This window comes from Stylophora pistillata, chromosome 1 (assembly GCF_964205215.1).
Source record: "Stylophora pistillata chromosome 1, jaStyPist1.2, whole genome shotgun sequence".
Classification (NCBI taxonomy): Eukaryota; Metazoa; Cnidaria; class Anthozoa; order Scleractinia; family Pocilloporidae; genus Stylophora; species Stylophora pistillata.
In genome coordinates, this window is record NC_142519.1 from 49229729 (window position 1) to 49240420 (window position 10692).

General features: G+C 38.4%; 1 pseudogene; it reads left to right on the forward strand.

Moving 5' to 3' along the window:
• Positions 1 to 7924: 7924 nt before the first annotated feature.
• On the forward strand, positions 7925 to 10264 carry LOC148742899 (ryncolin-1-like; annotated as a pseudogene).
• The last annotated feature ends 428 nt before the right edge of the window (positions 10265 to 10692 follow it).

The following is a 10692-nucleotide window of genomic DNA, read 5'->3' on the forward strand; positions in this document are numbered from 1 at the left end:
TTAGTTTAGAATTTTTTTTGGCGGCTATGGATGGTTAGTACTTGAACTAGTCTCCCGGATATTCTCTCTCTCGAATCAAATCATCAGTTGAAAAACGTCTTATGTCCAATACACAAAAACAGATTCTAACGGTTTTCTGTTGAAATAGGCAAGTCTGAACGCGAGATAGAAGCCGTGAATCGGTAGAAATAAGACATTTGGAGATCGAGACATCGGTCTTTTTATCAGCTGGCTGGGGGGGGGGGGGGTGTCGTTTTATTTTGGTTATGTTACAATAAAATTGCCCTAACCTCGACCAAGGCTCTGTAGCCACCCCTTCCCCCTATTGGTAATTATGATCATCACGACCCTCCCACCTTCCCCTAATGGTGGTCATGTCAAACTACCAATATAAAAGATCTGTACGGGTTATTGCTTTGACAAAGACACAGGTGAGGAGTTTATTATCTTTCAATTTTTTTTTCAACAAGCTTTGTTTACTGAAGCTTCGTTAACAAGTTTCCTATACCAACTAAATTGCAGTTCCAAATAACTTTTCCTGGAACTTTCTGAACAAGGTTTTTTACTGTAAAATAAGTGCGACGGCCTACCTTTTTCCTTTTTCTTGCGTTCTCTTGCTTTTTCATATGCATGAATACAGAGTCAATATTTTCCGTGCTTTTTCAGTCAGAGACTGGAATCACTTGTTTGCAAGCGTCCTCTTACTTAAATTCAATTTTCTTCGTTTACCGAGTCTTCAAGAGCTTGAGCAAGAATGTGTTCGTTACAAAGTAATTCTAACGCCAGAAATAAAATGAATCGAATGTCATTATGAAATTTGACTTCTTCAATGAAGTAATAAGACATTTCTCTCAGCAAAGTACTCGAGGCCCAGGGAATTTAAAGCAAACACTAGTAGAATAATGATTTGGTCAGTTAGGAGTGTTACGTTCCAAGAGTTCGATGTCGCCATAGTAGTTACACAAAATGGCACATCAACCAATGCTAGGAGTAATAACTGATTTATTTCTCATAGTGAATCATATTATATACAGGTTTTTAGATAGGCGTAATTAGAACGAAACGATAATCATTTTAGGCATTTACCACAAAGGAAATTTGCAGGTGAGCAGTAGTACGTTGTGGTGTATTCTAATCTGGGGTAACTGTTATGTAACTTAAGTGTGGGTGCTCGGAATATCCGGGCATGTATTCTAACAAGAAGAACACACATACTGATCACAGACACATTCTGACAAGCACCACAGAAAACAGAGCAATCCGTGAACATTGTTTCAGAGTAGCTATGACCTTAACATTGCACAGAATGACGCTGAGGTAAACATACTAAGGTACCACAGGTAAGAGGATATTTGTAAAAATCCATTGAAAACAGTGAAGATGGACAGTATCGACGCTCTAGTTAAGTCCATACCCGGGGTACCTTAGTATGTGTGAAGAGTTGGTGTTAGAAGACTATGAGAAGGACCCGTTGAGTGAGATTTGACTAGGGTCTAGGTTGACTGCACATTAACGGTCTCTCAGCTGCACAAGATGTCCCTTCCACGCATTAGAAGAATTCAGAACGGCCGTTAATTTGAAATTCTCGCCGGATTGGTTGCTCGACAAACCAACTTTTGTGGGATTTTTTTCGGTGAACTTAAAGGGAAACTCTATATTTGGCTTTTGGTGCCGCCAAGTTATGACTCGAGGGAAAGTATTTAATTGTTGTTTTCGATCGATTTTGGGGAGCATGTGTCAACAGAAGTTTCTGACCTTCCCGTATTTTGTGCACGGAGATTTAGGGCGTCAAGCTAAAACACATCAAAACGGCCTCAAATCGCGAGGAGAACAACACAGAATACTCTCTATGAAGGTAAGACTATATTTCTTTGATAATTTCACACAAATTTACATTTACAGAGCTCAAAATCAAGTCCAACTAAACCACTATACAAACTCCTTAATTATTCACTCTGAGAGAGCCTGTGACAGAGCTTGGACCACCTGTGGTCACATGAAAGCAGTTTCTGGAATATTACAGACCACAGTTAATCGAGGGGACTGGTTATGAAACCCGGCAAACTTCAAAGGATTAACTGTGTACAGACTAAAAACAATTCTAGAAAAGTCTGGGACTGCGTGACAAATTCAGTGAAAATAATTTGATCCTCGTAACAGTATCAAAAAGAATGAAAGCAGCCGGGTAGTTTACAAATTTTTTTCTCGAGTTCCTCCAACATCTCTAGTAGTTTATTAGCGGGTAAGCTGATAGAAAGTGTGTTTCATTGCTTTTATGACATGAATATGGGTGACTTTTGTCAAAGCGGATGATAAATTTCACCTTGTTTAGTGATCTAGTCGCTGATTCTCATGAAACCTATCAAAAATTGCGCTACAAAAAATCAATGAAAAACTGCAGGCCAGAGCAACGAAAGCTGTAATTCATTTATTGCTGAATGAAAGCAATGTAGTGATGTTGTTTTTCAAGATTTGTTACTTTTTATCAGTCCAGGTGTTTTCGATTCGTAGCGCGACACTCCAAGGAAATTGAATTTTTTTTAACTTTTTCATTTCATTTCTTCTCTTACCTCTCGCTTAAATAAAGACGACTTTTTCTAGTTTTGACAAAGTCCAAAAATAAGGGTATTTTAAGACCCAGCACCTCCGATTGGCAACCACTTCTGATCATTATTCCTTTATTAGCAGTGAAAGCCTTCACTGGACTTCCAAAGTCAGTAATGAAATTTTTGGGCAATTTATTTCATAGCCCGTCATGACGTGAAATTTACATCTACCTCCCGCTAATTCCGTACACAACATCTTTGTTTTAACTTAAAATAACTTGAAATTTACATGAAATTTCCGAGAGATTATCGTTTAAACATGAACGAGGAGAGAATATTTGAATAGCGCAAGTTGAGCCATTTTTTAGAACTTATTTCGCAGCCATATTTGGATTATTCTCGTGGAAACGCAGCAGTTGATGATGAACATCAAAGGGGCGGGTACTCCAACTTTCTGACAAAAGAAATCTAGGAAGAAACTTGATAGTACGTAGATGTCTCTGTGGTGCCTCAGTTGCAACTTTTGGCTTGATATCGTTTGTAGATAAGGAGCCATTATGTCAACAATGTACCAGATTCGATTTGCTTCGCTGCCTTGTTGAAATATTAAACCCAGACAGAGCTCTCGGAAAGATCCACCTAAATGATTGGTCTTTTACGGCATGATACTTATCGACTTACATGATATGTGTTGGTGACAAAAAGATAATTTGCTCTAAAAGCTGATGTTACTCAAAAGGACAATTCGCCATCTTTGATCAGATCGCGCCTGCAATTTTGTTCAGCGGTCAACTTTGACATTCATTTGGCATGTTGTGTTTATAGTTTACAAAGTTTAAAATATAACAAGGATTTACGGTTACCAACATATTTGAATAGTTATTTGTTAAGCTTGAGATAGTTGCTGGTTTACCTAAAAGGAAATAAACCGGTGATATATTGATCTCCTATCAGCACAGCGATAAAAAAGAAAATGGTAAAAAACTTAACACGTATATAGAAATCATTTACATATTAAATCGGAGGTTTATTGCATACATTTGATGTGTAATCTCCTGTCTAGAGTAATATCTGGCTCTTCGTCGAGATGTACCTTAGAAATTGGTCAATTGCAAAAGTGCAGATTATTATTCAAAGGTGAGGCGATTAAAGAGGGGGGGTCGACAATCAATTTCGTAGTAAGTATCAGACAGAATATTTTGTCCTATTATTTTCACACATTTGTTAACTCGTGATACTTAGCGTTTGTGCTAAGTCTGAGCCAAATCGGTGACCTGAGGTTTATCGCCCCTTGCCTAGTTTTCTCGTGGACACGCTCTTAAACAAAAAGTACCCTTTGTTAGCTGATGCCCAATTAAATACTTCTGTTCCTCTTTCGTTCCACATTCATCCCGACCGACCGAGTGATATCGTGTCATGAAACAGCTTCTTTTCAAAATTGATTAGCCTTAATTAGGTAATTGCCTTACCGCTGTGACAAACGGAAAAGCCATCTACCCACACAATCAACTTGGCTCTATTCAGACAAATGTTTTACAGTTAACCCAAATAAAAAAGATGAGGTTAAAAGTCGCAAAAGAAAACAGACTAATGTAGAAGGATAAAAGATTGAGTCACGGAAGCAGAACATTCGGAACCCGTCGAATGAACAACTAAAAGATGAACAAATTCACGACTGATAAATCGGCATCAGAAATTACATTTTCGGACACGAAATGGCGTATAGGTGACACATTAACAGGGAATCAACCCTTGACGTAAAAACGCATTACAAAGAGCCGGAGACCCTCCAATACACGAGTTTTCATTCGCGTCGTTTTCCAGGCGAAAAGGATTCGTAATAAAGGAAGCGCTACGCTCCCTAAGATCAAAATGTCTCACGCTTCACGTACATTGAAAACGTACAGATATGTACAAGTTACGCTCGAAGAGTAGAGGATACCCAGATCAAATTTTGAAAGAAATTTAATTTTACTGGGAAAGAAAGGTCTTTCCGAAACAGGGAAAATAGCAAACAAAAGAAAACTTTGCCTAGCGTAAGACGATATCATTTAGCCCTACCTAACCACAAGAACACAGTGACGGAGAAATAGTATTTTATCTAAAAGTAACCATGCTCAAAAGCAATATTGAAGAAGCCACACCAATTAGGGTGATATCGAAAAGTGAGGTCGTTAGAAGACATTCTGATTAGCGCTTAACGACTCTTAACTTTGAAAGAAGATTTCTAATCGCTTCCGGTTACAGGAGTTACGCCGGCCCGCCGACACGTCGAGAAATTGACCTTACGAGTTTCTTCCTTTCAGGGTGATTGTCCACCAGATACCGGCTAGTATGGAGAGCGAACCATCTTCTAAGGAAGCTGTAGTGCTGTAGCCTCAAACAACACGCCTTCCGGGCATAATTCTATATTTCTTTCCTTGTCTGTATTGTGACTGTTTTCTCGCTGAATGATATGAATTATGTGTAATCGGTTCCCAGGATGACGTCATGAACCAACCCGCCCCGTTTCCCCCATTTCTCGGTCGTTAACATGATGGAAGCCATTGTGGGGATATTTGATAATTAATGAAAATAAATGGCTAAAATAGAAGATACATTAGTTTTCGACTTTGTTATCAGTAAGACAAGATTTACTCTGTCGAAGAAGATATTTTGAGAAATGGAAGAATTCTGAGCTCTATAATCTTTATAGCTAAATTAGACTTTACAAATGAAGTTGTTAAAATAACTTTGATACGCACCGATGTTGCAGAACATGCTATTTGTACAACATCAGAAAAGTAGACATAAAATGTCAGATATATCTAGCAAATCTCCACCTTTCAAGAGACAAAGATATCTGCCATTTGCACATTTTTTTGGAAAGTTTCTAATGATTGCAGTATAGCGTATAATAACATACATGAAAAAATTTCTCAGTTCTGATTGGTTAAGATGAATGCAGTTGTCAGTTAATTCAGTGCAGAAGAGAGTTAATTCTGTGCAGAAGATAGTTAATTCAGTGCAAAGACAGAAAAAAACCAGACATTCTGATTGGTCAGAATGATTGGTCAATGTCAATGTCAAGGTCAATGTCAAGGTCAATGTCAATGTCAGTGTCGCTTGCAGGCTTTGTGTAAATTATTTTTGCACCTGATGCGCGCGCTTTTCTTCTGCGTAGTTATGAGAAGCTACCTCGTATTTTTTCATATATATTATTAACATATTTTCATTCATATTATGAACGAAATCATGTGATTACCTATACTAAGTATAGTGGCATTGACTGAGATGAGGTTTGCCATCACTACCTTTAAGGAGATGGAGATATCTTCTATTTGCACAATTTTATTTTGGTCAAGGTTTATTTTAAGGTTGTAATATAGCATAAGTATAGTGGCATTTAAGATGCACGTTTTACTGTTTGCAATAGGAAACAAAAATAGAATTACATATTCTGAGTTTAGCGTTTGTATAACATATTATTCGCTTGTGCACCTCAGTACTTTAATAATTTAACATTGAAATACCGAATGTTTTTCTAAGTGCCTACTATTACAGTTTGTCATCATTTCGTGCTACAACCTTGGACAAAACCTGTTGAGATACATTTCAAAAATACCTATTTTTTGCACTCATCCTAACAAACATGCTTTCCGTCGCAAATTCAAAGATTGTTTCCCCCCTCCCCTATTGCAATGTTGTTTACGGTAACACAAGAAATGCATGCTTAAGCTGTTAAGCCCCAACAACATTGTACCAGGGGTGGGGAGGGGGGCAAGTTTGTTCCTTTTGGAAACGATTGTTGCATGGCGGGAAATTAAAAATTGCATTGAAATGTCTCAACAGTTTTGTCCGGGGTTGTAGCTATGTAAGGAAGTGGAATACATATTATGTTTATAGAGTCCTCTTAACCACTTGGATCCTCTTGAAGCCGCTGCTTGACGAAATCATCAGCTTATATTGCCCAATTCTCTCTGTTGACTCCCTGTTTTGACAAAATTAAATATTAAATACAAACGAATTGCGAGCTACTCCACCTAATAAGGAACAGTTCCTGAAATTAATTCCCAACAATTTACCCACAGTGTTACTGATTGCCTTCATTTGATAATATTGCGCTGATTCAGCTTGCTTTGGTGGCAGCTGCGTACAGCTACCTTTTTGTGTTTGTCGCGCGGCCAATTGCTAGATGTTAGTTGTCATAGGGGGTTCAAACAAATGAGAGAAGGATGCGGGATCCGAACCATTCCTGCGACTAAAATTGTTTACCGGAAAAACTCAGTCTGGTCAGCCCCAAGCTGGAAAAGAGTTGTTCTGATTTTCAGACTTACATCTTTTTTATTAGCCGGATGAAAACTTTAGGGTTAGTCTTTATGGAATTTCATAATCAGAAGTTAAGAATGCACCCATATAATAGCGAAAAACAGGAAATAGAGATAATATTAACGATGATAAAAGCCGGCCGTTCATTTGAAGGACCTTGTGGGAGGTTCTTCGCGTATAAAGGGTTAAATAATGATCTTACAAGTATGCCTATTATGTAGTTAATTAAAGGAAAGTGATTTTTGTAAAAGTTTTTAACGATTGTAATATAGCGTATAAATAAAGAGCTAGCGTATAAAGAGCTAAATAATGATCTTATAGGTATGCTTTTATGTAGTTAATTAAAGGAAGTGATTTTCCGTTTGCCTGCATTCAGGGGGTATAATGATTACGATGATACTGATGATAAAGGATTATTTACAAAACCTCGTCGAGTGAATTCTTCGCGCCGTAAGAGAAATGCTGGTGATCTCAAAAATTAATAGAGAGTATTCCTTTTATAAAATTGGTTACTTTATAAGTTGTTCTCCACTGCCTGGATTACGATTATTATAATAATAGTGATGACAATGGTTTCATTATTTACAGGACCTCATCGTGAGCATTCGTCGCGCCGTTAAAGAGATCAGTGGTGATCTCAAAAGTTAACAGAGGGTATCCCTTTTATGAAATTGAATAGTTTATAACAACTTTCCCCTCTGCCTGGGGAACGATGATTATCTTAATACTGATGATAGAGGATTGCTAACAAGACTTTATCGAGCGCATTATTTGCGCCGTTGAAGAAATGGATGGTGATATCACAGGTTAACGGAGGCTATTCCTTTTATGAATCTGATTAGTTTCTGACAGTCCGCTCTACCTAGGATATGAGGACTGTAATGATGACAAAAGTTTATTTACAAGACCTCATCGAGCGCACTCTTCGCGTATTAGGAGCGTAATAAAAAGAGTTGCGAACCATTACATCAATTTCAGGATGTATTTTCACCTGCTAACCAAGGTCGCGGCCCAGAGTCCAAGAAGATACAACATAACTACACGCGAAAAGCTTTCTATGGAGACTTAACATGCATCTGGGGAAATTCAATCTCGTCTGTGCAGCTGTTTACGGCATTAGCCGCCTTTCAGAGCCAGATCTGAGAGCTGTTAACCTCGTCGACAAGGTAGAAGGACAAAAACTAAACGGAAGCCTGATAAAAGAGATAGAAGTCGATACGGAAAGTTCCTGTCAGCTTGAGTGTGTGGATGAAGAGCGATGTCAGTCTTACAACTTTGGAACCATAAATGGCGACTCAGAGAAATTCAAGTGTCAGCCAAGCGACTCTGATCGATTTTTTGGATTTGTTAACTTAACTGAGGATAAAGATTTCCTTTACAGAGGAATAATGGTAAGCTAAATCGGTCTTAGTGCACCACAAATTCCTTACGGCTCAATTTTTTAATCTTTTTGTTCATAATCGTAGCTGGATCTTTCTATTTCAGTTTCTTTGCATAGTTCTTTCAGTAATCGTGCACTAATCAACAAAGTGAAGAATTGGCACGTTACGTTAATTGCACGAGTACGTTCGGGTGCAAGGAAGCGAACTATTCAAGATGGCAGCGAGTTTTTTTTTAACTTCAGGGGGCTGAAATCGCAACGATGGAAGTTGGGCGAACTTGAAATGGAGCGAAATCTCCATAAACTATAAGCTATACCTCCAGGCCCAGAACTTATAGACATATTTGACAATTTGTTAAGTGTCATAACTTTCGCTCTTGGACTATTTCAAATGGCAAACCGTTTTCCTGCATGTAAAATCAAAAAAAGGGTTGAAAATTTCAAAAAGAAACAAAACTTCCGCTATCCAAATTTGAAAATAAAACGTTTCTCAGTTTCTTTCCCTAATGTTAGAGCACCTGCAAAGATGACCCGTACAAGGAAAACGAAATATGTCTCGCAAGCTACAAATCAAACACTCACTTCTGTAAGCGTATCAGAGGTAAGTGGAAATCCGTAATTTTTTTTTTGGTTTGAGAGCAGCTCAAGTCTTTTTCGTTAGAGAGGAGAAAGTCCTCTCAAGCCGATTAATCAAGACGTATGTTTTCATCTGTTACCTCGATCAGCACAGGACTGCGATGTTTTGAATGTTGAAACACCTTCGTTGATTACTAAAGAAAGATTAAAGGGCCAAATCTTACCCTTCGCTGGAAATAATTACGACACATTACTTTCCCACTCCCACGCCATTTTACTATGTTAAGGCAACTGAACGCAGAAAGTATGCCTCGGCATTACACAGTGAAACAAGGAAAAAAAACGGACGGAAGAGGGAAGGACAAAATGGCCGTGACGAACGATCATGATTTTGGTTGCTAATCTGCTTTGACTTTTAAAGGAACAAAAGTTCAAGTTAATCAGATTTTTCTGGTCACGTTTTCATTTTGTAAGTTAAACCATCGAATAAGGTGTATCTATGAATGACGGTAACATTTCCATTCGCAGATTACCCCAAAAATTGTTTTGACTATTATCAAAATGGTTCCACGAGTGATGGTGTGTACTTGATTTACCCTGATGAAGAAGAACCCTTCCAAGTAGTGTGTGACATGACAACAGATGGCGGAGGCTGGACCACCTTTCAAAGGTGCATGGATGGCTCTGTAGACTTTTATGTCCATTGGGAATCATACAAAGAAGGCTTCGGAAGTCTAAAGAGCGAGTTTTGGCTTAGGAATGATTTTCTTCACCGTCAGACTGTATCAGCCAACATAATGTTTCGCATTGATATGGAGGATTACGAAGGCGACCGAAGATTTTCCGAGTACACGACTTTTTCTGTGGCCGACGAAAGCGATTATTATCGGGTGACAATCGATGGATACCGAGGCACCGTAAGCAACTCATTATCTCCAATTCAGTCCATGAGGTATGTCATAGGTAATTCCATGATTGCTCTTCTTAAATTGGCGACCCAACATAGCTCCTTGCAGCATGACTCACTTTCTGTACACTGCGTTTTACACAGATTTCTATGTTCCTTTCCTCTTTGACTTTCCTCGGATCATGGATACATTGTTTGCATTTTTTTTTTGGTAATGCAGTAGGTTATGCAATGCTTCCAGCAGCATTACTATCCAGCTCATTCTAAATTTTTCAAGTTGTTATTTTGTGTTTTTTTTTTTTTTTTTTTTTTTTTTTTTAATACAGAAATATGAATTTTACAACCAGAGACAGAGACAACGAACTCAGTGACGTCGGAAACTGTGCATAGTATTTTAAAGGTGGTTGGTGGTACATTAGTTGCCACAGGGCCAACCCAAATGGTTTGTACCAAGGTGGAGGTCAAGCTCAAGGATTTAGCTGGATTTCATTTCGAGGACTAGATTATTCGTTAAAGCGCACCAAGATCAAACTTCGGCCAGCATGATTTCTGTTGAGGCCATTCCTCAACAGTGTCCATATTTGTTCCGGTTTTATAATTACGTAATACCATGATGCCCAGCGTGTTTTTTTTTTTTTTTCGCATTTGGTGAGGCGTTCGTGAAAGAAAATGTGCTCAAACAATGATTTCGCGCCGCTTTGATACTGCCTTGTCTTATCATTTGGTGAGATTGTTTCTTTATTTTTGTTTTTAGCTCCTTCGTGAATTTTGTTTCTTAAGGTAACTCTAGCTTTGCGTCGTGTACAGTTTGATTATGGCCTGTCAGCTTGTAATCCATGGTCGAGGCGTGCTATGTTGAGGTACAAATAAACTCGTTGAGTTCTCCTAAAGACTGGCCTCTCTTGTTTCTACGAGCGCCTCATATGTTCGACTGGACAATTATTTCATTTGTACAAGTTGTCTTTAAGCTCTCA